Source organism: Haemaphysalis longicornis, unplaced genomic scaffold (genome assembly GCF_048455015.1).
Source record: "Haemaphysalis longicornis isolate Haplotype H1 unplaced genomic scaffold, Haemaphysalis longicornis Haplotype H1 scaffold_6, whole genome shotgun sequence".
Taxonomy (NCBI): domain Eukaryota; kingdom Metazoa; phylum Arthropoda; class Arachnida; order Ixodida; family Ixodidae; genus Haemaphysalis; species Haemaphysalis longicornis.
In genome coordinates, this window is record NW_027526407.1 from 189,738,051 (window position 1) to 189,765,735 (window position 27,685).

Below are 27,685 nucleotides of genomic sequence, written 5' to 3' on the forward strand. Positions count from 1 at the left end.
CACGGCGGTTCCCAAGACTGAACGCGGCTATAGCGAAACGTTTTTCGCTCTTTTATATATTAGGTCAAATATTTTGATCCAATCAAACATCCTAAACGAACACGGGCTGTCGAATTTCGAGAAAGGAAACAACCAGAAACAAGTCGGCGCTGCTAAATCCGTATCACTTTTCTTGTTTACAATGATTGATCACGCCCTCAGAAGGAAACATTTAAACTTCGTACACTTGCAGTATTTTAAATACTACAGTCTTTCTTGTGCTATTTAAAACCAAAAATGTTAGTCTTGCTTTAACTCTGCATGCCTGTCTGTCTGGCTCTTCATACAGCAACCCCGCCAGAGCTAAGAGAAATTCTTGAAAAATAATTTGGAGTCTATATTCTTGAAATCACAAAGTCTGGAAAGACACTACATGCATGTCAGCATTGTTAAGCAAGAACAAAAGACGAGTCACATTGCATGCGAATCGTATGTGCATGACTGGTATTTGCAAGGTTTTAAGTGAAGTTGCAGCATCTCTGCCTTTCCGTAATATCACACAAGGAAATTCGTTTTGGAAATAAAGCTCTGAAGCAAAAATACAACAAGATATTGCACGCGAGCATAAACCGCCTAGAGGAATCTCATCAAACGAAGCAGTAACTGAAGGGTACTGAATGTGGCAAGCGAGCCTTCGAAACCTTTTAACTGATTTCACGTGACCGAATATGCATCGTGTTCGTCGACGCCAGAGCGAAGCGGCAGGTAATGAGTTACAAATGGACGAGAAGAAAAAGAAAGCATTTATATGGCTTCGGCAGATGACTAGCGCCTTTTGACTTCATTTTTAGTTCAGTGAGCTTATACGCGGCCACTTTTGTGCTCTACATCCTGGAATATATATTCTCACGTGTAGATAAAAATGTCTTGTCGCCGGAACCACGCTGACAAAAAAATACACAACTAGTCCACAAAATTACTCAACTTTGAAAGAATCGGCAGGCGTTCACTTACGTGGAGTAAGGCTATGTCGACGATATCAGGTTGAACGTAGTACCCGTGGTGGATTATGACACGGTCCGCTAATTTCATCGGACCTGCTTCTTGTGCAGTTGTGTTGTAGAAGACTCTCACCTCATGTAACCGATTGTTTTTTCTATCAAATTGAACAATAAAAATATTAACCCACAACTGAACAAATAATGCCCATACAAGTCTTGTTTCCAGCTATTTAAAAAACATATTGTTTCAGGTTCAAAATTATCTTGAGCAAAAACACACTCTAACAGTTTGCTTTCTGTTCACAAATAAACTACATTCAGTGTTTGGGCTCCTTGTCAAATAAGCGAGGTTGCTATGTTTTAGGTATTGTTTTACAGTTAAGGTAATCTGAACACAGTGAAACAAATTAAAACTATGTATTTCGCCACTTCTGTTAGTGTACTTTAGCTTAGGTAAGAGAATGTTCTATTATTTTTTTTACTGATAGCAATTGACTTGCGTCATAAAGCTGTTCTTTTTGTTCTGGTTTATCAACTACGATAACTACACAACTAGCTTATTAGTTATAACTGTGTTCGTAATTTATTGTGGAAAAAGTCGGCGCAGGCGTATTATATTGGTGTCTGGCCATAAAACAACCTGAAAATTGGAAAGTTCTAACTGAGATTATTATTTGGCCGTTTTATATTTTTTGATTGTGAACACCGTAGAAGCCTGATTTTCTTCACTTTCCTCCTAGCGGTTTCTGAAGAACTACCTTCATTTCTTGCAATTTGCGTTGAACAAAAAATAATGTGTTTCGCATCAACCAAACATTATATTGTGCATCAGTGCACCCAACCTGGTGCTTAGATAAATCAGTGTGCATAATGACACCGTAAAACACCGGAAAGCGTTAGTTTGCCGCATACCTAATAACACGTCTTTAAGATATTGTACTTTGTATGGTGGGATCAATGTTGGGATGCAACATAAAAGAAATTTCGGTTGTGGTCATTGCTTACGGAAATAGGAGCGTCGGCTTTTCTAAGGTGTTTTTACTCCACCGGTGTTTTTGATTTATTTGATAACAATTTACCAAGTCTCATCGTAGTACGCATTTCCGGTGCTTTTTCTATCCCTCAGAAAACTCCGCGAAAGGGAAGCTGGAGAAGAGTGATATAAAGCTCATGTGTAGATGGCACAATTTTCCGAGCAGCAATTATGCTTAAAACAAACCATTCTGTAGGGTACAATTAGCTGTCTCAGACAGCTCAAATAGTAAATAAATCGGTGAAGCACTAGACGTGCCTTTGGTAAATGTTGGATAAGATGCAGATGGGTGTGCCGTTGTTTCTGCAGGTTCGGTTATAGTACAATAGTGTTTTTGTGATGCCTCTGTGGACACCCAGTCCATCTCTCTTTTTTCTGTCTAAGTTGTTTGCGTACATGTGTGCGTCGATGATTTTAACTTGGTTTAGGTCAAACAAACTTTTGAACTTGCGCATTGTAAAACTACAGCAATGCCTTCAAACAAAATCTGGGTGTGCATTTTAACCGCACAGAAAAACTGCACTACTAGTGATAATTTGGCAGCACTTGACAATTATACTAGGATGTTGCATGTTTATTACGCTACACAAAAGTTCGCCCAAAATTATATCCGGTATGTTTGACGTTTAAACTGATCATGATCATGAGCCTCAGAAACATCCAATGCCCCAAAAAAAGGCGATGATGAAAAAAACAGTTTCAACTGGCGACGGATCTCGCTAGATGTACGTTTACGCCGAAGTATGCCCAGGTAAAAGACTGTATTTTTGTAATAAAAAGTGCATCGCTGACTGCAATACTGAAGTATCGGTTTGAGTATTTTTGAGCACATCGGGAGATTGTGGTAAGACAGTCTAATGCTAGTTACTCTTGTCATATTGGTTTTTGTTTGAGATGTTTTGAATCTTTTTAAAACGAAATGCTGCTCAATAATCTTCAGGGAACTAGCTGCTGGAGGAGTAATGCGTGCCTCAAAAATAAAAAAAATCTGCTTCGTAGTATTGCGTCTGGCAAGAACGTTGTTTATATTGTAACATTCACTTAAAAAATAGCACAAAAGACAAATCTCAGAGGCACCTGCTGGAGAATACTTAATTCAATATGAATCAAAGCAGATTGAAGCCCTACCAAAAAAAGTCACCTTAGAATTTGGGGTGTTTAGACGTTTATTTACACTGGCCGTCTCTGCTTTCGACTGTTGTCAACTTCTCAAGAAAGCTGCCTTGTTGGGGAGAAATGAAATGAGTTGTAAAATGAAACAAAAAAGATAGTTTAAAATATGGAATACTCAGGTGACTGTGCTCCCAAAAACAGGTGATGGTATTGTTGGGGGTATAACCACATAGTTTGGTAACTTACTCTTTGGGGTCATAGAAGCAGTTGGCGGCCGTTAGGATGACCGTTTCCGTTATTATGCTGCCGCCACAGTATGCGCGTCTTAATTCTCTGCCCTTCCATCCAAAAACGATTGTAAGTTGCACCTGCAAGAGGGAACAAATTTTTAGTCTTAACATGAAAGTAAGTTAAAATATGAACGGGAAAGTGCGCAACGACACTAAGAGCGTTTTAAACAAAGAATTAGCCGCGGTTGCACCACCACCGCAAGGCTGTAGAAACCGCAGGTCGACGTAGCCTATCCTCAAACTGAAACGAGTACCAGGAAAGTTGGAGGTGCTGGTTCACAGCAGTGCATAGCCACCTCCGATAACAATTTAAAGCAAATAGAGCTCGTTTTCAAGCAAGCCAAGTTTATATTGCCAAAGAGTAGGCCAAGACACCTTCTTAGTACAGATAGCGGCCGCCTAAAACTGCACCCTAGACTAAAACTGCATCCTCCGCCAAAATGTCGTGGTTACTAAATCGGTGAAGCCCGCTTACGTCGCCTTCCTTCGATATTCAGTTCTAGAGTTGTGATGGCAGGAAAAATCCAAAGAAATATAAAAATTCTTCTGTGACTATTTCGTCTCGGTCGGTCTTTCATCTTGTTGAATATTTCGGATAGATCGATTCTTGTGTCTTGGTTGATCTTACGTAAGTGGATATTCAGGCTCGATCAGATCTACTGTCTCGGTAGACCTTTTGTTTCGACAGATATTCCTGCTCCATTGGATTTTCTGTCATGGTGGATCTTTTATTTCGTTTGATGTTGAGGCCCTTGGTATTCTACGAATATAAAAAGCACTCTACAATCACCTTCAATAACTAATTCAACACCCGCCGCGGTGTCTCAGTGGCTAAGGCGTTGCGCTGCTGAGCACGAGGTCGCGGGTTCGATTCCCGGCCGCGGGGGCCGCTTTTCTGGTGGAGGCGAAAAGCAAAAACGCCCGTGTGTACGAGATTTCGGCGAACGTTAAAGATCCCCTGGTGGTCAAAATAATCCGGAGCCCTCCACTACGGTGCGCCTCATCGCCTGCGTTGCGTTGGCGCGTTAAACCCTACAATCAATCAATCAACTAATTCAACAAATTAGTAGCGAGAAAGTCTGCGTTTCAAATGCAAATATATACCTTCGACTAAAAAAACAATCCTTCAAGTTAAAATGTACCTCTGGTATCAGTCTGCAAACGGGGTGAGGAAAGCTATTTTTGAACAGCTCCGTGACTAAATACAAACTGATAACTTGCGAGATATAGGCTATCGATTTCTTAGCGACTGGAGAGCGCTCAACACAAGCATTTTTGCGGATGCCCAGAGTTATTGTTTATGGCCCTATCTTGAAGATTGTGGCTCGTGAAGAGGGCGATAATTATGCGTGGTGGGATATCAAATGTATAATTCGTTTTTTTTGTTTGGGTCGCGCAGGTTGCCTTTTTTATGTACCCCGTTGATATAAATAGGTGCTTCCTTCAATAAACCAATAATTGCAAGTTAACATTTTTTCCTTGCGCATCCTTTCTGTTCTTCATCTTTTCGTTGCGCTATACATCTTTTAAAGAGTAAGTTAGCTTGAAAGAAAAGGGTGCGAAAAAATTCGCACCAACGCCTACGTTGACTGCTGTGTTGTGAAGATTTATCGAATACCTCTTTGATGTGGCAAATTATACGTGAACGAAACAGGAAGACGGGCTAGTGGGCGTTTCCTGTAGTATAAACGGTTCATTCAGAACAGCGCATGCGCGCATCTATTTATCCACTGCTCGGCATGCACGCGTAGGCCGCTCCTGAAGGAAGAAAAAACTTGTGTGTAGGTGCCGTTATAGCCTGGCGAGGGAGATACCAGAGGCCTACTATATAATAAAGTTGGGTCATGAGTATTTTATTGAAACTTAGACTGGTGAGCTCCCTTAGGGTGAAACGGGAACGCGTGGCTGCCGAACTATAAGAGCATCCTAGCGTGGGCTTTTCGAAGCATCACGCATGGGCTGTGTGTGTCGAGCCATTATTTACTTTCAACAAGCGCATCACATAATCGAAGTGTCTGCTCGTCTTCTGGTAAGTTGCATGTCGTCTGCTATAGTATCTCGCTTTGAATCTCGAATCATCAATTCTTGTATAAACATGCCTAATAAAATCACAAAGGTGATCTTCTACCGTCGATAGAATCGAAGCTGTGGTGCCCGAGCTCACTTTCAGCTATCAATTTATTTCTCATAAATATTGTGCTTATGCGTTCGCTCCGTTTCCTTGGCAATCCCTTGCATACAATAAAGTGCTGTTCAAATGAGCGTCATCTGTTTATTGAGTCTGCTTGAAGCAAGCTGGCGGGTTGCGATGTGACGAACTGATTGCATTGCATCTAGCTAACTTAGGAATAACCATTCCCTTACAAACATTTTTGTGGCGGATTCCAGTTTCTAGATATTTCTACGGCGGCCGATTCCGGCATCGTATTAGGCAAGATAAAATGAGCCGACGATACCTTTGGCACTGCAACATGTAAAACACAAAAGTTTCAAGCTGAAAAGTATTAATAAAAAGTGATTAATAAAAATACGACCAACAAGCAGAGCGCCAGACAATGAAGAAATATAACGAAAAGGTACAATGAAGAACATTACAGTACATAAGTGTTAAGTATAATAAACAACTATTGTACACTAATAGTACAATGATGATTCCGTTTCAAAGATAGACACAACTATGTAGTTGTACCCATCTTAAGCTGCATAATTGATCTTTTTAATTCTGTATATTTACCTTAATACTAATGGCTGCTATACAGAGCATTAAATGACAAGCCTATGCATTATCCACAGCTGCAGACATTTAGGTAGAAATTCTCGTGAGAGTTATTCTTTCAACTGTCTTTAAAATTTGAACTGCATTAGAAATTAATCTCGCCTGCAACTTCTATATCAGTGTGTGGAAACTAAAAAGGCTACCTGCCGACGGTGGTTCATAATTTTTTGTATGTCTTTTCGGACATCTGAATTTTTTCATGGTATATAACTTGCCAAAGCTTATATATATATATATATATATATATATATATATATATATATATATATATAAGCTTTGGTATAATGGCCATTATATATATATAATGGCCGGAGTATTCTACCTCGATCACGCTATGCAGCACTTCTCCACTCGGATGGTGTTGGCGGCGGATGGGTTGCACCCGAACTTCACGGGAGTATAACTACTTTCCTGGAACTTGTACAACCTGCTGCTGCGAATCCGGAAACCCCAAATCGGAGATTGGAGAGACCACGCCCTCCCCCGAGTAACCGTCCAACCACCGCCGACGAGCCCGGACGTCCCCTGCATGAACAGCCTTCACATGAACGATACGGCCTACCCCACATGCCCCAGTGCAACTAGCCAGCTGCAGCTAGTGATACCATCCTTCGCCCAGGTGGTCTCGAACAGTCCCTCTGCTAGCAGTAGAGAACCGGCGCCCAGCCCGGTCGCTCGTCTGAACGTTCACCAAAGGCTTACAGCTGGGAGTGCGCGTACAACTGTGACCCCCCAGAAAGGTGACGCAGCGTCTGCGGACTCCACGTGGAAACCCAGCGAAACACCTTGCAGCGTTCGTTCTGGGGCTATCAACAAAAAACCCAAAAAGCCTCGTAAAGCACCGCAACCAGCCAAACCCATCGCCAGATCAAACAGCGCACCACCTGAACAACCCCAAGGCCCGGACCAAGGGCTCTCAGCCACAAGCACATCTCCGTCGGAAAACCTGCAGACGATCGAGCCCAAGCCCGGGAAATCAGAACTCAACTCACGGACTTCAACGAGCCCACAACCTTCCGACCCCCAGCCGAGCGCGAGAGACTGCGAGATTCTGGAATCCAGTCCAGAAAACGAGAAAAGCCCTGCCACCCCCGCCGTCAAAAGGTACGATCTCCGAAAACACTGTGGCTCTGCACGTCGTATTTGCATGAATTGACATACTGGCCGTGCAAATGTTCCGACCTCCTCTCCCTCAGATGACACGCGTGATCAGCTGCTGACGCCTAATTTTTTTAAGATAAGGAAAACAATTGACAAGCGGGTGCGCCATGATCTACATGTGCGTACACTCAAAATATACCTAAAGGCTGGGATCGCCCCCCGGGGCCTTCTTCTATCATTAACACCATCGATGCATACGTTTAACAAACGTGAAACACAAAATTGGAACGAAACACTTAAATCCGCATCACTTCAGCTAACTAAAATCGTAGTGGATCATTGTGATAATACACTCGCGTCTCTGAGGGCGGAGGAGCTTCGTGCTAGGAATAATATTGTCCTTTCTGCGCTGGAGGCCAGCGAACTGGAACTGTTCGAGAAAAAGAAGACAGATGAAATAATGAGAATCAAAATTAAAAAATTGTCAAGGGATAAAGTTCCATACTCAAACGAGTTTTCTGTTCCATACTCAAACGAGTTTTCTCAAATCAATTCAGCTCCGCACCACACAGACATTGGAAATTCCAAAATTACACCCCCAATTCCACCCTGCAAGTCGAAAGAAATATCAAAAACTCAAAAGAACATAGATGAAAACATAATTAACCTCTCCGGGGTACAGCTTACTATTCATGAGCGGTCGTTAATCTCGCGCGGTTTGACATTTTGCCCAAGTACCGGCCGATACAATGAGTTTAGCTTGCTGAAAGATCTGGACAATTTTTCACGAAATTTACGCCTAGAAGAATATTTTTTCGATAAGCCGGACAAGGAGCGCACTGCCCCAACCTCCGTCAATGTAGGGCGGCAGTGGACACCGAAATCAGAGCGGGAAAAACACTTGGACTCGTACATTGAGGCCGTTCAAAGAGACGTCCTGCGGGCTTATAACGCTCGCAAACCAGGGGCCCAGAACCTTTCTAAAGAGGAGCGCGAGGCACTCAAGGCACTGGGTGATCGAACAGACATTGTCATAAAACCGGCCGATAAGGGTGGAGGTATTGTAATACTTAGTAAACCAGACTACATTCAAGAAGGCCACCGTCAGTTAAATAACGAATTTTTCTACCAAAAACTTGACGCGGATCCAACTGTTGAACATCAGGAAATAATAACAACTACACTAAATAATCTTGTCAAAATTGGGGAAATAGAGCCACGCCTCTGTAAAGCACTCACAGCAGCACACGCAACGCCAGGAAGGTTTTACATGCTGCCTAAAGTTCATAAAGAAGGGAACCCTGGTAGGCCAATAATTTCGGGAAGAGGCACTCTCACCGAACCAATATCAAGCTACATAGACTCCCTGATTAAGCAAATACCCGCTACCCATTCGTCGTATCTTCGTGATACTAACCACTTCCTACGGGAAATCGACAACATAAAAATCCCTGATGGCGCCTTCCTTGTAACTCTAGATGTAACTTCTCTGTACACAAATATACCTCACCGAGATGGGATTGAAGCCCTGGTTGAATCCTATAGCATACATCGGGACCATGAGTCGCCAAGCCCACAAGTCATTGAAACTTTGACCAAGCTAGTACTGGAATTAAATAGCTTTGAATTCCACAATCAGTATTACCTACAAATAAACGGCACTGCCATGGGTACTCGAATGGCACCCAACTACGCTAATATATTCATGAACGATCTCGAAACAAAATTTCTATCAACCCGCGAAATTAAGCCATTCTTTTACAAACGCTTTCTGGACGATGTATTCCTTATTTGGACCGGTACGGAGGATGACTTAATCGACTTCATCGAGTGTTTCAACAAGGCCCATCCAAGCATCGCATTCACTTATACGTATTCAACCACGGAAATCAATTTCCTTGACGTGCATATAAATACAGACAAAGGAGAACTGATCACTACCGTGTACAAAAAACCTACCGATAGGCAGCAGTATCTGCACTTCGACAGTTGTCATCCGCGCCACTGCAAAACGAGTATCCCATACTCGCAGGCCCACCGATTTAGGAGAATTTGTTCCCGCACCGAGGACTTCGAAGCAAACGCAGAAAACTTGCGCAATGTACTCGCGAAGCAACAATACCCACCACCCATAGTCAACGACGCTATTTGCAAAGCGGTCAACCTTGATCGCCAAGAGTTGCTGCACCATGAAAGGGAAATAAATCAGAAGGGGAGAGGCAACCTAGTTTTGACGTTCGGGGGCAACTCCCCAAACATAAACAAAATCTTGAAAAAGCACTTCAACATGCTACAACAGAGTGAACGGCTTTCGAAAATCTTCCCCACACCTCCTCGGGTCGTATACAGGCGCCCCAAAAATATTAAAGATTACCTCGTACACGCCAAAACTGAGAGGGCACCCAAGGGTGGGTGTCGACCATGCGGAAAGGCACGGTGCCGCGTATGTAAACACATGCAGACAACCACGGTGGCAGAAAGCACCAACTCAAATTTCAAGCATCTAATTCACGCGACACTCGACTGCGACTCTTCTAATGTGGTGTACCTTCTGGAGTGCGGTGTTTGTGGCATCCAATACATTGGCCAGACGGACACGGCATTCCGCATGCGCTTCAACAACCATCGCGCACATGTTCGTTCACTCCCGGATCTACCCTTATCACGACATATTAACTCCGAAAACCACCCGTTCGACTCCATCAGGGTCACACTTTTACAGAGTGGATTTTCTACTACAAGAGAACGCGAACAACGTGAATCTTACATTATTTACAAATTCAACACCGTAAAGGCAGGAATGAATGTTAGCCCGGGCATTATGTCGTCTATACATGCTGTTGATAATCTGGCTGCAGAATAATCCCCTATCTAAATTAAGTCTCTGTGTTGTTTAAACAAGTAATCAAGCTATTCTTATTTTATTTATTCCCTTCCTGGGGTGTCCGCACAGGCGGCATATGCCACAAACAACATCGAGGCGCCCGCCGCCGTTTACTCCAACAAACGACCCGCGCGACTCCCGCGTGCGGTTAGAGGATTAGTTAAGCTCCTTCTCCCTGGTTCACGGTCAGGGACGACCCTGTCGGCTGCCCGGGCAGGGCAGAAGAATAGATCTAAGAATGATGAATGGCACTCGCCCGTCCTGCCGGTAGGCAGAATCGTGCATGCTTTGAGCCACAGTGCGGAGATCGTACCTACACTCTTAACGAGCCTGCCTGTTTGTTTTGTGGGGTTGGCGTCACTGAGATATGTGTGCGGCTGCGACCGCTTCCTGTAAACTCTTCCCGTAAGGTCAGTGACCATTAGAATTTTGTGCCTCCCAGTGATGGTGTGAGAGCGTCCCTGTTACTGCTTTGCGCTTTCGTTTCTTAAGCAGAGCGGCCCCCCTCTGAAGTGGGCGCTACCTGTCACTCGTTCTACAAGCTGACGAACGATGGAGGACAGTGTTTTTGAAAGAGTTGTGTGCTTCTCTCCCTTTTCTGCATGTTTAGGTTTGTTTTTGGTTTTGCGTTTTCTCTTTTTTTTTTTCTCTCTCTTTTTTGCAAACCTTCACCTCACCTCGCCGAGAGCGTGTTTGTTGCTACCTCTCTCCCCAAATCCCCCCTCTCTCTTTTTTCGGCGTCGTTGGACGACGAGCTTATAAATACGTGCACAGAAATACGAAATGTTGTCTTGAGAAAGATCGGCATCCGATCGAAACGTCGACCAATAAACAGTTTTGTTAGAAGCTATACCCATTTTTTACTATATATATATATATATATATATATATATATATATATATATCAATATATATGTATATATAAATATATATAGTCTGAAAAGATAAAAACTCACACAGAGCGCGAACAAAAATAAGGTTAGTAGAGACAGAGACTACCGAGAAAGACGTAGAAAATAGAAATAATTTTACTGAAGTTTCAGGTAGAGGGACCCTAAAACGTCACTAAACTTATTTCTATTTTCTACGTCTTTCTCGTTAGTCTCTGTCTCTACTAACCTTATAAATATATATATGTATATATATATATATATAAATACAGAAAGATAGGTAGGCCGTCTACAACGCCAAAGGAGGCATAAGGGTGTTAGGATTTCTTTTTTTACTGTAGTTAGTGCAGTTAACATTTTTTAAATATAGGTAAAAAAGACAGAAAGAAAGAAAGAAAAACACGCACCCAGAGTAGGGACCAAACCCAGGCTTTCGATGAAATCTCGAATGCCTTACCAATTCGGCTATCTGGGCGACTGTGTTCTAATTCACTTTCTGGGGTATGCATATTTACTAGAGTTTTATCTGGCGCTTGAGGGTGGTAGCCAGCGCCACTCTGACTTCAAGGGGAGAAGGGGACCTTCTTTTTCAACCCCCTGGGCGAAACTCGAACGTCTACAGCCTGTCATGAGCGGGTTAACTGGCGGAGAACCCTCTCATGCTCCCTTGGCATCAAGGCTGCCATAGCCGAGACCCTCGCTAGGCTTTCGCAGAATAATATAGTTAGGAAATGAGCGACTCGTTTAGAAAATACAGAAAGATAGGTCGGTAGTCCAGAATGCCAAATGAGGCATAGGGTTGTTAGGATTTTTTGTTACTGTAGTTAGTGCAGTTAACATTTTTAAATATACGTAAGAAAGAAAGAAAGAAAGAAAAACACGCGCCCAGAATGGGAACTGAGCCGTAGTTCTTAACAAGTCCCTTATTACCATACTATATATATATATATATATATATATATATATATATATATATATATATATATATATAAATATATATATATATATAAGACAGAAATAGAAGTTGGCAGTCAAGAAAACCTCGGAAGCACATGAAGCACATCCGAGGTTTTCTTGACTGCCTACTTTATTTCTGTCTTATTTTCAATGAGCCCCTCACTTCCCATTCTGATTCGCTACATGCATAGCGAGGGCATCTTTTCTGGCTGTCTTCGAGCCTTAGGAAGCTTAAGAGGGTTCAACGCTGGTCGACAACTCTAGACATGTAGGCACTCGAGAAACGGCCCGGCTGTTAAGAAAAAAGGTCCCCTTCACCCCGAGTAGTCCGAGTGGCGCTGGCTACCACAGGAAAATAAAACACCTAACATAAATACCCCAGAAAGTGGGGGGAGGAATCGCCCCCCGGTAGCGTAAGGGTTATTTGAACCAGACCAGTATTCTGGAGGTCGTGGGTCTCGATCCCACTTGGCGGGCATTTTTTCTCCGCTTTCTTTCTTTCCGAATTCTTTATCTGTTTCAATTACCTACCACATCTTCCCCTTTCTTCCCGAGGTTTTCTTGACTGCCAACTCTTATTTCTGTCTTATTTTCAATGAGCCCCCCGTTTCCCATTGTGTCTCGCTACATGCATAGTGAGGGCCTCTGTTGTGGCAGTCTTGGGGCCTAAGGAAACTTAAGAGGGTTCAACGCTGGTCAACCAGTCTTGACATGTCGTAGACACTCGAGGCACGGCCCGGGGGTTAAAAAGAAGGTCCCCTTCACCCCGAGTAGTCAGGGTGGCGCTGGCTACCACCCCCTAGCACAGGAAACAAAAACACATGAAAATAAATACCCCAGAATGTGGAGGGGAAAATCGCCCCGCCGGTAGCGTACTGGTCATCGCACCAGACTGGTATTCTGGAGGTCGTGGGTTCGGATCCCACCCGGCGGGCATTTTTTCTCCACTTTCTTTCCAAATTCTTTGTCTATTTCAACGACATACCGCATCCTCCCCTTTCTTTCCGAGGTTTTCTTGACTGAAAACTCGTATTTCTGTCTTAATGTAAACGATCCCCTCATTAACCTGTCTGATTCGCTATATATATATATATATATATATATATATATATATATATATATATATATATATATATATATATATATATATATATATATATATATATATATATATATATATATATATATATATATATATATATATATATATATATATATATATATATATATATATTTATATATATATATATATATAGTCACCAAGCCAGGGACGACGCAGCTGTCTTGTGCTCCCCTAACAACTCAAAAAGAATACAGAAGCGGCGAAACAGCGGTCAACAAAGTGACGTGCGTCGACGAACGTCGCAGAATCGAATGCCGTGGCGTCTGCTGTGCAGGCTTTTATCTTTCGAGGCGAGAGTTTCTGGAACCGTCGATTCGCATCCAGAACATTGTAGATCACAGAAAATTATTCTGGGCTAGCGGCGTTAGGGCGAAACACTCTGCTTATCTGAACGAGATAGCCCGTGCGGCATAAAAATAAAGAATGGAACACGCACTTCACATGGGACACAGATAACAGAGCCTTGCGCGGCCGGGCAATAAAAACAAACAATAAATAAACAAACCCGTACATGGTTCGCGGCATTACCCCCCTCTAATAGTGCATCGACCCGATGCTAAAATAAAACGACAGTCCGAACAAACAGCAACAACAAAACAACAACAAAAAAGTTCGTCATCTTACGAAGTACGGTTTGAGGCGAACCACGTGGACGACTTCGGGTCGCGTGCGTCTTCGTGATGTGCCGGAATCACCACTGGGGATCACTTCGTAGGTTAATTGGCCAACACGTCGTAGAATCTGGTAGGGTGCGAAATACCGTCGCAGAAGCTTCTCACTGAGTCCGCGTCGTCGAATGAGAGTCAAAACCCACACACGATCCGCTGGTTGGTACTCGGCGTCTCGGCGTCGGAGGTTGTAGCGGCCGGCATCCACCAGCTGGTGGTCCGTTATGCGAACTCGAGCGAGCTGGCGGGCCTCCTCCGCACGTTGAAGGTATCCTTGGACGTCGGTAATGAGGTCGTCGTATTCTACATGCGGAAGCATGGCGTCGAGCATCGTAGTAGGCCGTCTTCTGTAGACAAGCTCGAACGGTGTCATCTGCGTAGTTTCCTGCGTCGCTGTATTGTACGCAAACGTGACATACAGATGGACTTCGTCCCAAGTCTTATGTACAATGTCGACGTACATGGACAGCATATCCGCAATCGTCTTGTTGAGACGTTCCGTTACTCCGCTCGTTTGGGGGTAGTACGCCGTCGTTCTTCGGTGATCCGTGTTGCTGTAGCGTAAGAGTCTTTGCATCAACTCCGCAGTAGAGGCCGTTCCGCGGTCCGTGATGAGGACTTTAGGGGCTCCATGTCGCAGCACAACTTGTGTTATGAAAAACTTGGCGACTTCTTGTCCAGTCCCCTCTCGGAAGACCGGCGGTCTCCGCGTATCGCGTCATGCAGTCTGTTGCTACGACAATCCACTTGTGCTCGGATCGTGACGTAGGAAACTGGCCCAGAAGGTCCATTCCAATCTGTTGCAAGGGCCTTGATGGGACGGCGATCGGCTGCAGAAGTCCGGCGGGTCTCGTCGGTGGCGTTTTTCGTCGCTGACAGTCACGGCAGCTCCGGACGTAGTGGGTGACGTCGGATGTAAGGCGGGGCCAGTAGTACTTCGCCTTGATTTTTCCAATTGTGGGGGCTGGGCCGAGATGTCCGGAAGACGGGTCGTCGTGGCACGCTTGCAAAATTTCGTCACGAAGGTCTGCGGGGATGACAAGAAGGTAATTCGTTCTCGTTCCGGGGCTGAAATTCTTCTTCACGAGGACGGAGTTTCTCAGGCTGAATGCTGGTAAGCTGTGTTTGAATGTTCTAGGTACGGTGACGTTGCATCCCTCGAGGTAGTCGATTGTAACGCGTAAGTCAGGGTCGGCACGCTTCTGGGCGGCTAGGTCGCTCTCCGTCACGATTCCGAAGAACGCGCTGTCTTCATCAGAGTCTTGTGCTGGTGGGTCGAGGGGGGCGCGGGACAGGCAGTCGAAGTCGGAGTGTTTCCTGCCGGATTTATAAACGACTGTAACGTCGAACTCCTGCAGGCGCAAGATCCACCGCCCAAGACGGCCAGAGGGGTCCTTCAAATTGGCGAACCAACAAAGCGTGGTGGTCTGTCACAATCTTGAATGGTCTTCCATACACGTATGGGCGATATTTTGAAATCGCCCATACGATTGCCAGGCACTCTTTCATAGAGACAGAATAGTTTTTCTCCTCCTTCGACAGGCCACCGCTGGCATAGGCGATTACCTTTTCGCACCCGCTTTGTTTTGTTACGATTACGGCACCCAAGCCTATATCACTGGCGTCCGTGTGTATTTCCGTTTCGGCGTTTTCGTCAAAATGAGCGAGCACGGGCGGGCTTTGAAGGCGTTTTTGCAGCTCGCAGAATGCTTTTTCTTGGTCGTTTTGTCAGCTGAAAGGGGTGCTATCCTTCGTCAAGCGCGTGAGCGGCTCTGCAATACGTGCGAAGTTTGCGACGAAGCACCGGTAGTATGCGCACAGTCCGAGAAATCTTCGCACGCCCTTCTTGTCTTTCGGCCTTGGGAAGTTCGCAACGGCTTAAGTTTTTGCTGGGTCAGGTAGGACTCCCGCGGCATTGACGACGTGGCCCAAGAACTTCAGTTCCTCGTGCGCGAAACAGCACTTTTCAGGCTTCAGTGTTAACCCCGACGTACGAATGGCCTCGAGAACAGACTCCAACCTTGCGAGGTGTTCGTCGAAAGTCCGGGCGAATACGACAACGTCGTCGAGGTATACCAGGCAAGTGTGCCACTTCAGGCCAGCTGGCACAGTGTCCATGACTCTTTGAAATGTTGCTGGCGCCGTGCACAGCCCGAAAGGCATCACCTTGAACTCGTATAGGCCATCCGGGATTATAAATGCAGTCTTTTCTCGGTCTTTCTCGTCCACTTGGTCTTTCTCGTCCACTTCAATTTGCCAGAAAGGGGCGCTGCGATCGCCGAGCAGAGCGGACGCACTCCACGTCGGCTCCGTCGTCGCCACGATTTTTGGGAGGCGCATCCCGCCCCTCATGTCCAAATCGTACGTACGAGTTTACTAATGTCGAGAGGATCACGTAGGTACCAAATTTGGGTCGATTAGCCCATTTTTGGCGATTTTACGAGCATTTTCCTTCGGCGAGGCGAGGCGCCCCAGCTAAGCCTAACGAGGGAACCGACGAGTACGGGCATGGCGTCGGCCACGTCGACGGCCGCCGCCGCGGGCGTGACCGCACCTGCCCAGCGGGCGGATCTTCGGCGCTCCGGTGAGGAATTCTTCCACGAATCCTGCGAGATGGATGTGTCTACTGCGGACTCTTCTCAGCGAGTGCAGACTGTGTTAGACTGTGCGACGGTGAGAACTGTTTCCACGTGCTCCGGCATCGACGGCCACGTAGTCGACGGCAACGAGCGTCCACGCGCCGACGACGAGCCGGAGGAAGACGATGACCACGCCGGGTGGACCCGCGTATCCCATCAGCGTTGTCGCAACAAGGCAGTGAGTGTTGTCGAAGCTTCCACGCAGCGAGCCTCGCCACACGCCGGTAAGCCTAACGCTTCACAACGCCACGTCACCCTCACGCGAGCCCAGATCGCGAGTAAAGTCAACGCCGGCATGGCGAAGACGGCGCGCATGCCCAACTTTGCGCCGAGAGACGAATTCCGTGTGGTCGTGTGGCCACGTGGCGGCCTAGAGATAGGCAAAACGCCGATAACCGACCTGCGCCGAGCCGTATTCGAGGCGGCCAAGGCGGGCGAGGAAGCCGGGCGCGAAGACACCATGCTCCCGAACCTCGCTCAGAATATTCTGGTCATCAGTACCCCGAGCTGGGAAAGAATGCTACAGTACGAAGTCGTGAAGAGGATCGCCATTGGCGGCAGAAAATACGAGACCTACGCGTACCGCGCGGCGCCGGAGGACACCTCTCGCGGCGTGATACGTGGAGTAGGCTTAGAAGACACCGCGGACGACAAGCATAACCCCACCGCCGGTGACGCACACCGCCTCGGCCAGTCGACGGCGGTCGTCATCCTGTTTCATGGGAGCAAGGTGCCGTCCTACGTGTGGTACGGCGGCGTAGTCACGCGGTGCTACCTATACCGGCAGCACAAGGAAGTCTGTAAGATCTGCGGACAAATCGGCCACAGGAAAGACGTGTGCCCCACGCTGAACGCTCGCGTGTGCTTCGCGTGCGGACTGAAGAACCCCGGCGACGGGCACGAGAGCCAGTGCAAGCCGCGGTGTCGCCTGTGCGGCGGCCCGCACCCCACGTGCGAGGGCTCGTGCAAACATAAGTTGAAGACCCCGTATCAAGTCCGCAAGCGGCAGTGGGAACGGAAGCTAGAAGAGGAACGAGCGCGAACGGCCACGCCGGCACCCAAGATCCGACTTTCTCGAAGAGACGAATTCCCCAAACTCGCCTCGCCACGCGGCAGCAGCCGCGGCAGCAGCACGTTGCGAGGGGACGCGCAGAGCAGGAGCGCATCGCGCGGTCGTCGCGCCACGTCGAGAGGCCCCGCCTCCTGGGCGGCGATCACGACCGGTGCAGCTGGCGGAGCAGCTGCTGCGCCGAGTCGCCGGCGCTCAAAGTCCGCTTGCCGCGAGCGCTCGGAATCCAGACGGAGAAGCGCGAGCCGCCCGCCGCCGCGACGCAGCAACAACGACACGAAGCAAGCGAGTGCCTCCCCGGAGACCGTGGAACTGAGGAAAATGGTGAAAGAGCTGCAGGCCACCGTGCACGCTCAACGAGTAACCATCGAACAGCTAACCCTAAAGCTCGAAGAACTGTGGGGACCGAGAGCGACCACGTGGTCCAAGCCTGCGCCCGCAGAGACGGCCACCGTCAAGCTGACGGAACGCCCAGCACCGCCGCCGAAGCAGGTGGCGGAGCGCCGGGAATACCCGGCACACGAACACGACGCCGAAGACGAGTGCGACGAGGACATCGACGGCGACCGCAGCAAGTCGGTGGGCTACGCCGGCCTGAACAACCGCTACCGCAAACTCGAAAGCCAGATGAACCGTTGGGGGAGAAACCTCGAGGTCCTGGAGAAACGACTCACTAACAGGCTGATGCAAGTCATGCAGCGGCAGGTGCAAGCCTTCCAGCAGCAGCAGCAGCAGCAAGTCTTCCAACAAGCCATACAACAACAACTCAGTCAACTGACGGCGCCCGCGAGAGGAGTCGTACAAGAGCACGACAGCCAAGTCAACGTCACTGTATCGCCACCATGATGACGACCACCCGCCATCGCACTTCGCTACGCATCTGGCACTGGAACACCAACGGCTTTCGGCGCTGGAGGGCGGTCCTGCAGCAACACCTTCGCACCCTGACGCCGGCGGAACAGCCCGACGTCGTCATGGTGCAGGAGACCCACGCCGAAGACGCCGGCGCGGCGTCCCTGCCGGGCTACAGATCGCACGCCAGCCCGCCGAGCGCTCGCACCTGCGGGCGCGGAGACACCACTCCAAAGACACCACTCCAGACACCACACCGTCGCTCAGGTTGCGCAGGTTCAATCCCGGGCAGGTGAAGAAACGCCAGGTCTGGAGTGGTGTCTGTGACGACGGACGTGCCGATGCGCGTGGGATGTCCCGGGTCCGTTAGGAGAACGTAGTCCGCCTCGGCGGTGTCCTCCAGCAGTTCTCGGCCCTTGACCGTCGTGGCGGCGTGGCCGAGGTCCTTGTGTCATGCGTTGAAGTCCCAGCACGCGACGACGATGGCGCCGTCGCATGCGGAAACCGCCCCGCGTGCTCTGTGCAGTAACGTCTTGAACCTTTTTTGGTTGTGCTGCGGATTACTGTACACGTTGACCACCATCACGGTCGTGCTCGTGCTCTTGTCCAGGAACACGGGAGTGAACCTGGGCAGCGACCACTACATCGTCGAAGTCGTCGTCCCCCTCCGACCCAACGGCAGGGACGGCGGCGACGCCGGAGACGGGCGCATCAAGCATCGACTCACGAATTGGCACGAGTTTCGCACCGAAGACCTGGGCGAGATTAAGGACATCGAGGAGTGGTCGCGCAATATCGTCGCGGCCGCGGAGAAGGCGACGTCCGTTACGGAGACGTCCGAGGAGACCACGCGCATGGACTCCCGGCTCGCGCACATGCTGGAGGCTCGAAGCTCGCTACAGCGACGGTGGAAGCTGCAGCGGCACAACCGCGCCCTCCGCAAGCGAATCGCTACGCTCGGCCGAAAGATCGAGAAGTACAGCCGCCAGCTGTGCGCGCAGCAGTGGTTCGAGCTGTGCAACGAAGCCGACGGCCAGCTCCACCGAGGGGGCACGTGGAAACTCCTCCGCCACCTGATGGACGAAAGCCAAAGCAAGGAATACCAACGACACCGGCTCGCGCAGATCATTTACGCGGCGACAAAAGAGCTCGGGGAGCGGGAAGTGCACAAACGCCTCTACGAGCGCTACCTTCCCGAGACCGCGAGTGAACAGCACGGAGAGTACGCCGGCCCGCCCAACCCCTCGCTCGACCGCGACATCGAGGAGTGGGAGGTCTGGCGCGCCACCCAGGCACCTCAACTGCCGGTCGGCGGCGGGCTTGGACCGCGTCACGAACAAGGCGCTGCGCAACCTGAGCGACGCAGCCATAACATCGCTCACGAAGTACTTCAACGAGCACTGGCGAGCCGGCAGCCTCCCGCGGCAGTGGAAGATGGCCAAGACAATACTCATACCCAAGCCCAACAAGCCGCCGGGCATAGAGAGCCTGCGCCCCATCTCCCTCACGTCGTGCGTGGGGAAGGTGCTGGAGCACGTCTTCAACGACCGGTGGCAGCGGCATCTCGAGACCAACGGCCTGTACCGCGACCCGATGCTGGGCTTCCACTCGCGGCTGGGAACGCAGGACGCGATGTTGCTGCTGCAGCGCGAGGTGCTGGCTCCGCCGACGAGACCGACCTCGGACAACCGCGCCATCCTGGGCCTGGACCTGCAGAGCGCCTTCGACAAGGTGAAGCACTCGGCGATCCTGGCCCAAGTGTCCCGGCTCGGCCTGGGACAGCGTTCCTACAATTACATCCGGACCTTCCTGACGGGTCGCACGGCCCGGCTGGAGGTGGGCCAAACTCAACTCGAGGAGCGAGAGCTGGGCAGCGTCGGGACGCCGCAGGGCTCGGGGATCTCGCCGCTGCTATTCAACTTGGTAATGATCGGCGTGGCCCGTCGCCTGGACGAGCTGCCCGATGTGCGCTACACCGTCTACACCGACGACATCACTCTGTGGGTGCGGGCGGCGGCGACGGCCACATCGAGTCGGCGCTGCAGGAGGCGGTGGACGGCATTGAGGAGAGCCTGCACGGCACGGGTCTCCGGTGCGCCCCGCAAAAGTCGCAGCTCCTGATCCTGCCCCCAACGGGACGTTACCGCAAGAAGACGTCGGCCGAAGCGGAGCGCAGCATCGTGGTGTGCGGGAGCGAGGGCACGGCGATTCCCGAAGCGACGAGCATCCGCGTCCTCGGCATGCACGTCGACGCGAGCCGCCGCTTCAACAACACCACGGTAGAACGACTGGTAACGAAGATGGGCATCGCCACGCGCCTCGTCAAGCGACTCGCAACGCGCGCGCGCGGCATGAGAGAGGCGAGCCTGCTGCGCCTGCTGCAGGCGTTCGTGGTAAGCCAGGTGGCCTACGTGGGAGCATTCCACGACTGGCGGACCCCGGAGCGAGCCAAGATCGACGCGGCGATCCGCAAGTCGTACCGGGCGGCCCTGGGCCTACTCAACAGCACGAGCAACGCGGCCCTCGCGTCTCTGGGAGTGCACAACACGCTCTCGGAGATCAGCGAGGCGCAGAGAACGTCGCAACTGGAGCGCCTGGGGTCGACCCGGACAGGCAGAAGGCTGCTGCAGCGCGTGGGACTGAGCTGCCCCTTCGACGAGGAGGACGAGCTGGTCCCGCTGCGCGACGATATCGCCAACAGCTTGGTGGTGCCGCCGCTCCCGAAGAACGTCGTGCCGGGACGGAACCCGGAACGGAGAATGGCGCGGGCGTGCGCGCTCGCCAAAGAGTACAACGAGAGGAGCGACGCCGTGTACGTGGACGCTTCCAAACGTCGCGACAAGGAAGACGCCTACGCGGTGGTGGCGGTGCGTGCCGCCACGGGAGAACTGCTGAGCTCGGGCAGCGTGCGCGCCAAGTCCGCCAGACAGGCGGTGCAGGTGGCGATCGCGCTGGCCCTGCTCCACCCCGGGACGAGGACGGTGTTCAGCGACTCCAAGTCGGCCATCGCCAACTTCGCCAGGGGCACGGTGTGCAGGACGACGATGCGCATCCTTTCCCGCATCGGGGAGGGAGCTCGCACGAACATTGCAACGACCGTACGGTGGTTCTCGACCCACATGGGACGGGAGCTCCGCAACGGCCACCGAAACGTCAACGAGGCAGCCGACGCTGCGGCCCGTGATCTCGCCGCGTGCCGGGCCGCGCCAGCGACGGACGCCGACGACGACGAAGACTCGAGCAACGACGAAGAGGACAACGACGCAGAACCCCTGACTACGTATGGTGCGACGCTGTGCTGGTACAGGACAGAGAGGCAGGCCTACCCTCCGCCCCACCCGGGGCTCGTGAGAAGGGAGGCAGTGCTTCTACGACAGTTGCAAACCGGGACGGTGCTAACGCCGGCGCTCGCGCGCCACGTGTGCCCGAAAATGTACGAAGACGCGGTGTGCAGTGTTTGTGCGCGTGTGAATGCGGACTTGGCCCACTTGATGTGGGGATGCGACGAGCACAACCCGAGTGACGGGAGGCCGATCCTCCCTCCGGACCTTACGAACTCGATCCGCTCCTCGGAGCGCGAAAGCCAGCTGAGGGCCATCCAGCGGCTCGAGGCTGCCCTGTGCAAGCAACGGCGAAAGGGGAACCCGCACTCCTCTCGGCTCCTCCCGCGGGAGCGAGGGCTAGGGGCGATCGCGGTGGCACTCCGAGTAGCCCGCGCCGACCGGACGCAGTCCTCGGGGTCGGCCCGACGCTGCGGTGAGCGGAGAAGACTACGGGACGGTGAAGCCCTGCGCGGCCTGATCCGTCCCCGACTGCAGGAATCTCAATAAAGTCCTTTCTCTCTCTCTCTCAATTTTCCAGTAGCCGGTCTTGGGATCCATCGATGAGAAGTACTTCGCATGGCAGAGGTGGTCGAGGGCGTCGTCAATTCGTGGCAGGGGGTACACGTCCTTTTTGGTGATTTTGTTTAGTCGCTGGTAGTCAACGCAGAACCTTAATGTGCCGTCTTTTTTCTTCACGAGTACGACCGGCGCAGCCGACGGACTTTTCGATGGCTGTATTATGTCGTCGCTGAGCATGTCGTCGACTTGAGTCCGGATGGCTTCTCGCTCGTTTGAAGAGACGCGGTACGGTGACTGTCGGGTAGGTCGGGCTCCATCTTTGGTTATAATTTGGTGCTTCGCTAGGGGTGTCTGACGTAATTTTGAGTTTGGCGAAAAACACTCGCTGTAGCGACGGAGCAAATCCAGTAATCTGTCCCGATTTTCTTGCGGTAGCGCCGATCTTACGTCGAAAGGTTGCGGCGGATTGGAAGCATCTGCGCGTGCTCCTTCAAAGTTAGCGACCGGATCACTTGACTTGCTCCTTGCGTTTCTTCGAGGAACGCAAGTGCAGCGCCCTTGTTTAGATGCTGGTTCTCCTCAGTGAAATTGGTGACCAAAACGTGAGATTGGCGTTGCTTAAAGTGTGCAATGCCTCTTGTGACGGAGACACCGCGGTGAAGAAGCAACCTTTGATCACTTTCTACGATAGCGTCGTAGTCAGGAGCAGCATCCTCACAGTAGACGGCGATCATCAAGCTTGGGCGGGGTGGCAGGGTGACGTGATCGTCAGCGATCCTTACAGCAGCATGGTGATCGGGGTTCAGTGGCGGCGTCGTGGAGTGATCACAGGAAAAAGTTATTGACTTGGTCTGCAGATCAATTATTGCGCCGTTGTCCGTCAAGAAGTCCATTCCGAATATTATGTCGCGGGAGCAGTTAGGTAAAATTACGAACGCAGCAGGGTACGTGATGCCATCTATGGTGACGCGGGATGTGCACGTTCCACTTGGCGTTACGAAATGGACTTCTGCTGTGCGTATATGCGGACCGTCCAATCTTGTCGTAACTTTCTTCAACTTAGACGCGAATGACCCGCTCATCACCGAGTAGTCGGCTCCCGTGTCGATGAGGGCGACTAGGTCAAAGCCGTCGATGGACAACTGGACGTCGGACGCTGCCTTCCTCGAGTTCCGGGTGCGTCGGGGCGTCGCATCTCGGCTTGTGCGTGTTGACGGTCGGCTACTGTCTGTCGTCGTTGTCGTCGTCTCAGCGGCAGGTTTGGTCATGTCAAGTACGCGTCGCGCTGTGTGGTTGTCGTCGTGTGCAGGAGTAACGTCAGGGTTAGATCGGGTCGTCGGGATGAGGGCATGTCGTAAGTCACAGTCTTCGGCGAATCGTTGCGTCGTTGGAGGGTTTTTGTTTTATCGCCGTTCTGCAACTTCACCTCCAGAAGTTGCCACCTTTAGTTTCCCCCGCGTGGGCTGGGAGACCTTCCACGGGCGAAGTCAGCACTGCTACTGCGGTCCGGCAACTGGTACGGGTAGGGTGACGGTGGACGGTTGAAACGGCCTGGTCCACGGCTAATGTTCGATAGGTATTCTTCAATCTTAGATGGGTGCTGGCCGGGTCGGGGGCGTGGTGCGTCGACGGGAAACCACGTAATCGAGTCTCTTGTAGTGGCAGCGACGGTAGATATGGTCGGCCTCTCCGCAGTGGTAACACAGAGGACGATTATCAGGTGTTCGCCATACGTCAGTCTTCCTCGGCGTCTGGGTTCGTGCTACAGGGGGTCGGGTGGGCGACAGCTGGCGGCGGTAGGGCGGGGCCTCTTGACGACGTGCCTCTTGACGACGTGTTGGAGCAGGGCGGGGTCGATGAACAGCCGCGGAGTACGTCATAGCTTGGGGCTCGCAGTTTACTTCGGATGCTAAAGAAGTTACCAAAGCGTTTTGAACGTCTTCCCGGAGTTGGGGTTGCGGCGTCGTCGGGAAAAGTTTCCGCAGCTCCTCTCTCACTACTGCGCGGATGGTCTCGCGTAGGCAATTAGCCGGAATCCGCATGTTGTCGACGTAGTTCGCACTGGCCGCACCAACAAGGTTCCGGTCATACTGCTTAGCACGCATTTCGAGAGCCTTCTCAATCGTGCTGGCTTCGGTCACGAATTCAGCGATGGTTTTGGGCGGGTTGCAGACAAGTCCAGCAAACAGCTCCTCCTTGACACCGCGCATCAAGAAGTGTAACTTCTTTTCTTCCGTCATTTCGGGGTGCGCGTGGCGAAATAGTTGCTTCATCTCCTCGACGAAGATCATGACCCCTTCGATCGATGGGGTGTTGTGTCCAAGTTTCAAGCAAAAGCGCAGCTCGCTCTTTCTTCACAACGGCAGTGAAGGTCTTAATGAACTCTCTTTTGAATTGAGTCCAGTCGTTCAAAGAACTCTCATGGTTCTCGAACCAAGTTCGAGCAGCATCTTCTAAGTCAAAGAAGACATGCCGGAAAGTTTCTTCGTCGTCCCACCTGTTGAAGATGCGGACGCGCTCCAGCTTCTCCAACCTTTCTTCGGGGTCTTCAGCCCGGGCTCCCTGGAACGATGGCGGTTGCCGAGGCTGCTGCAGGATGATTGGCGACGTTGTTTCGTGTACCATGGTGTTGGTTGCAGCGTTCCTTCTGTTGGGCCCTTCTGGCATGAGACCAAACTCGGGTAGCAATCCTTGTAGTCGGCGGCTTTCTCTGGTTGGGCTGGCTTGGCGGCTTCAAGATGTCGTAGAGAGCATGAAAGGTGAGTCCCCGGCACCTCCACCAGATGTCACGAAGCCAGGGACGACGCAGTTGTCTTGGAAAAGAAACAAGTTTATTGGAGCGAAATTGTGCTCCCCTAACAACTCAAAAAGAATACAGATGCGGCGAAACAGCGGTCAACAAAGTGACGTGCGTCGAGGAACGTCGCAGAATCGAATGCCGCGGCGTCTGCTGTGCAGGCTTTTATCTTTCGGCGCGAGAGTTTGTGGAACCGTCGATTCGCATCCAGAACATTGTAGATCACAGAAGATTATTCTGGGCTAGCGGCGTTAGGGCGAAACACTCTGCTTATCTGAATGAGATAGCCCGTGCAGCATAAAAATAAAGAATGGAAGACGCGCTTCGCATGGGACACAGATAACAGAGCCGGGCGCGGCCGGGCATTAAAAACAAACAATAAATAAACAAACCCTTACTTGGTTCGCGGCAATATATATATATATATATATATATATATATATATATAGAAATAAAGGCTGGCAAGGAAACCTAGGAAAGCAAAGGGGAGGTTGTGGTAGGTCATTGAGACAGATAAAGAATTTGGAAAGAAAGAAAGAAAGCGGAGAAAAAAATTCCGGCCAGGTGGGATCCGAACCCACGACCTCCAGATAGATATATATAAATAGACGTTTGTATAAATACATATATATATATATATATATATATATATATATATATATATATATATATATATATATATATATATATATATATATATATATATATATATATATATATACGCACAAAGTACACTCTTGGGAGACCATTTCCAACGTTTCTGCCTAAGACAGGTCTACTTCAAGACACCAGTATGTAGTTGTGTCTATCCTAAGTTGCTTAGTTGATTTATTTTATTCTGCATATTTATCCTAATCCTTATTGCTTGTATACAGGGCATTAAATGACAAGTCTGCAATATCCACAGTTGCAGACATTCAGGTAGAGAATACCTGTCTCAGGTCGAAACGTTGGAAATAAAGTATCCGAAGAGCGTACTTTTAGTTTGTGCGTATTCCTGCAGCAACTAAGGACTCTCCCTCACAAATATATATATATATATATATATATATATATATATATATATATATATATATATATATATATATATATATATATATATATATATATATATATATATATATATATATATATATATATATATGTATATATAAATATATATATATATATATATATATACACGTTTATATCTCATCTCAATTCTTCGCATCCGACTATTAATTGTTTTCTCCTGCCAGTATTCTGAAAAAGAAGTGAACTTCCTAGATACTGCCGTCATTTTAGGCCACGGTAAACTTAAAACCACACTTTTTAGAAAACAGACTGACAGGCAGCAATACCTTGACTATAAAAGCCATCACCCGAGACACTGCAAGCAAGGGATCTTTGTAGTACAAGCCACCAGGCTTAGAAAAGTATGCAGTGATGACAGTGACTACGTAGAGAACCTAGATGAACTGAAATCCACCCTTAATAACAGGAACCACCCCAAAAGCTCGCTCGATCAGGCGTACCAACGTGCATCTAATCTCAAACGGGATGACGTTCTCAACAAACAGCGACAAAACGAAAGCGCCAGGCCGCCTGCCCTATTAACTGAATTTTCAAACGCCCTCCCAAACGTAAACAATATACTGCGGAAGTACTACCCCATTTTAGCCAGTAACGACCGACTTAGAAAGACTTCCCCGGAAGCCCCAAGCATTAGCTACTGGAGAAACAGGAATCTAAAAGATATTTTAGTGCATGCTCAAACAGGGCCTTCAAAGCAACCTGTTATAGCCAGCTGCTCTCGCCCCAGATGCAAGACTTGCAGGCACCTGCAGACCGGCTGCATTGTAAAAAGCACAGCCAGTAATTATGGCGACAAGATTAATTCAAGTTTTACATGCACTTCATCCAACATTGTGTATATGTTGGAATGTTCAATGTGCCTCAAACAGTATATAGGCGAAACGAGTCAACCTATGAGCCTACGTCTTAATTGTCATCGGGCAGATACTCATAGCAAATATACTTCAGTCAAACTTCAGGTCTCCTAGGGACAGGAAATACCGAGAATCCTATTTATTTCTCAAATTCAACTCCATGGAACCTACTGGAATTAATGCGTCTAGGGGCAACTTGGAATCCTTGCGATATTCACCGGTAATACAGAAATAGGCAATGTCTTGCATATACCCTATGCAAAGGCTATTACCGCGCACTCTGGTCCTTAGCTGGTCACCTGATTTTTTTTTCATTCCTCAGCGTCTAGCCTAATACTCGACCGCATCCCTCCAGCCTTTTCTTTTGGAATTCGATTTTATTTATTTAATTTTTTTACTCCGCGTGGTCTTGTGCCCGGTACGTCACTCTAACTTAACTTTCCGTTTTTGAGTTTCAGGACAGGCCGGTTCCAGGAATGTTGCCGTGGGTGACACGTGCCATTTCAGTTACCGGGTCATTGCCTTTTCTTTTGTGTGTGCGTTTATGTGGTTTCCCTCCACGAATTTTTTTTCTTTTTTTTCTTATTTTTCTCTTTTTTCCTTGACCTAGTTATTTTCCCCCTTCCCTATCTTTTCTTTTGACCTGAGGCTTGCAGATAGTTTCTGATAAGGACCCCACTCTCACCGCCTGGTCTGCTTTCGGCGGCTCTGAGATCCTTTCCGTGTGCCCCGTGGCGGGTCAA

The 27,685-nt window shown here is 49.6% G+C and overlaps 1 long non-coding RNA gene across 1 annotated transcript in view; it reads right to left on the bottom strand.

Annotated features, from left to right (window-relative positions):
• Positions 1 to 998: 998 nt before the first annotated feature.
• The window catches only part of LOC144142131 (uncharacterized), a 60,794-nt gene continuing 34,107 nt past the window's right edge, over positions 999 to 27,685 (bottom strand). Inside the window, exons 3-4 of the long non-coding RNA XR_013316850.1 lie at positions 3,373 to 3,494; positions 999 to 1,135 (exon numbers count right to left, since the gene is read on the bottom strand). This is a non-coding gene — a long non-coding RNA (uncharacterized LOC144142131). The remainder of the gene's footprint in view (positions 1,136 to 3,372; positions 3,495 to 27,685) is intronic.